This window comes from Bombus pyrosoma, linkage group LG17 (assembly GCF_014825855.1).
Source record: "Bombus pyrosoma isolate SC7728 linkage group LG17, ASM1482585v1, whole genome shotgun sequence".
In the NCBI taxonomy this organism is placed as follows: Eukaryota; Metazoa; Arthropoda; class Insecta; order Hymenoptera; family Apidae; genus Bombus; species Bombus pyrosoma.
This window is the reverse complement of record NC_057786.1, coordinates 3,390,414-3,393,042: the sequence shown is the minus strand read 5'-3', so window position 1 is coordinate 3,393,042 and position 2,629 is coordinate 3,390,414. Positions and strand designations below refer to the sequence as shown.

Genomic DNA, 2,629 nt, shown 5'->3' with positions numbered 1-2,629 from the left:
TATTTCGTCTATAATTGATTTAGTCCGATTCTTCGGTAGCTAACTGAGGATCAATGGCTGCTGTGCCGAAATATATTGATGGCCGTCAGCTCTGAGGTGATTTTGGTGTAGGACGTGTAGGGTGCCAAAGAAATACTCGGTGGTGTTTAACGGTATATTTATTAACAATTCTCGCTTTCGACTCTTTACGTACAACTCTCGATTCCAACTGACAATTCTCTCCTCTGGGTTACAATTTAACTGTTTTCTTCATCGGGTTCGTTCCTTTTTGTCATCCTTCAATAATCCTACTTCGTTATGCTTCCTACGCCTTCTTCCAAATATTCTTCCAAATATTCCAGGGAAGGACCGTAGGGATATGAATGGCTCACTAGGCCTGTCGGCACTTGCGCTTCGGTGATACCATTGGAAAGTTTTATGGTCGAGTGCCGTTACGGTCCTATTCAAGTTTTCCGACCCTTTCTGCTTGTCCACATTTGCGCTTTCTGGCGGACGTTGTCTGTATGTCGGCAATCTTTCCGGATTACTATAATAGAGACAAAGTTCTACAGTGTCACCTGAGTAGTACAGCTGTGTCCTCCGTGAACGTTAGTATTTTGCTGTTGATAGTTGTACGCAATGCAGTGAAACTAAATAGATTCAAAATTGAAGTAGGCGAGAAAATTAGAGTATTATGAAGGTGAAAGACGAAAGGACCTGATTTCCTATACAAAAATAAGACACAAGACTTGATTGTCTAGAAAATCAATTATGAAGGTCCGTCCACTTGACTCGTTTATACTTGTTAAGTATACGTGTACCTACATGGTGGAACTTCATAATCCTTTGTCTGGGAAACGAAGCCAGGAAAAATTTTATATATCTGAATGAATTTTATTTATCTTCATACACACATGTATGTTTTCTGAAATATTTTGTCTATTCGATAACACGAAATAACGAAACTAGTTATTTCAGCCAACGCTCATACCGCGTTGAAAATACTCGTTCTCGTCCGATCACGAAAGTCAAGCAGCGCTGGGCACGGTTAGTACTTAGATGGGTGACCGCTTGGGAACTCCGTGTGGTGTTGGCTTTTTTTTACTTTTTGTAACACTTGGCCAACCGAACGGGCAGATCTCCCTTTTTTACCTTACCAACCCGTCTTATTTTTTGTTATTGTTATTATCGGTTATTGTTTACCTGGAATTGTCCCTAATTAATTGCGACTCTGTTCCTCCTTTTATAAAGTACAATATGTAATAAAATACACGAATTTAGTGGTCTTAAAAATACCGCAATATATAATTGACCACTTAAATAATTTTTAAATTTCGTTGTTTTTCAAGTATTAGTGAATATTAGTCCTCCTTACTTAAAGAAATGCACGGTAGACAGCGTAAAGGTTGACAGAGAAGCATTGGGCGCGGTTGGCTAAGTGTTATCAAGTTATGGCCGTATACATCGAGAAAATATCTTTTTAGTATTAAACGATTATCACCATATCTTCTATCATTCTCGCATACACGCTTACTTATATATTGCTTTGTTTATATTTTCCGATAATGTTTCATGTATTCAATATTCGGAATTCGGAATATATCGTTTGAAAGAATGCAAAAATACATGCGCCGAAAATTATGACACAAACCGAAGGACGACGGTTACCTGCGCGCGGCGAAAATGAAGTCGAAAATGTAAAATGACATTTTTCGCTTTGTTTTCGCGAAAATCAATTATGAAATTGCCCCTACTTAACTCCACAGTCCGTTTTTTTGAAAACGAAGTCGGGCAAGTTTTCACATATCTCTTTTGTCCCCTTACATAATTATACGTCGTAAATATTTTTTATTCAATAATATTAAATAACAAAATTGATTACTTCAACTAACACTCATACCGAGCTGAACGCATTCTTTCTCGTCAGAGTGCTGTGAGCCTCCTCACTGGCCAAAGATACCAGGCGTAAGGCTTGTTACTGAGTTTGCCAATTTATACAGTGATATTCAATAACGAAAAGTAATAAATAATGCTCACTATAGAAACAATCAAGAAAATAAAAGAAGGAGAGAAGATAGACAGAATGAAAGAAGCAACCAAAAGAAAAATACAGCAAAAATGGATCAAGAACTTTCTTAGCAACACAAACTTTGCCACCCGAAGGACGCGACAACTCAACTGTCCTCCAAACCTAGTGAACAGGAATAGAAGGGTAGAAAGTAGCCAGGAAAGTGTAAGCAAAGAGGAAAGCACAACAGGAGACGCGGACCGCGAAAAGAGCGAAAGCCTCTCAGCCCCTAGTAACAATAAAAGAATCCACAATAATAAGGAAAAAGAACGAAAACCTACAAAAGAAAGCATGTAGGCATAAGTCCTCTCAGGACGGGAAATCACAAGTCCGAAGGAGAATAAAGAATGGATGAAGAGGTAATACCGTCATCAACGTAACCCCCAACGTCCCAGGCGCAGCCCAGCGAAATGGACAATGGCACTTCTCTAGCGACAACGCTATGAAGAAGCCAGACACCCAGGCAGGCCATTAGCCTCTACAAGGAGGGACGCTGACACCACAGCCCCCACAATTAGAGACAAACCGCCTCCAATATATATCACCCACCAAGACTGGAACTCATTGAAGAAACTCTAAACG

The 2,629-nt window shown here is 39.5% G+C and overlaps 1 protein-coding gene and 1 non-coding gene across 2 annotated transcripts in view; one reads left to right on the top strand and one right to left on the bottom strand.

Annotated features, from left to right (window-relative positions):
* Nucleotides 1-2,629, bottom strand: part of LOC122576860 (dynein beta chain, ciliary-like) — a 192,355-nt gene that overhangs the window by 21,387 nt on the left and 168,339 nt on the right. The window lies entirely within an intron of this gene.
* Nucleotides 957-1,075, top strand: LOC122577164. Its single transcript, XR_006320100.1, has one exon. It is a non-coding gene; the product is annotated as a 5S ribosomal RNA (ribosomal RNA).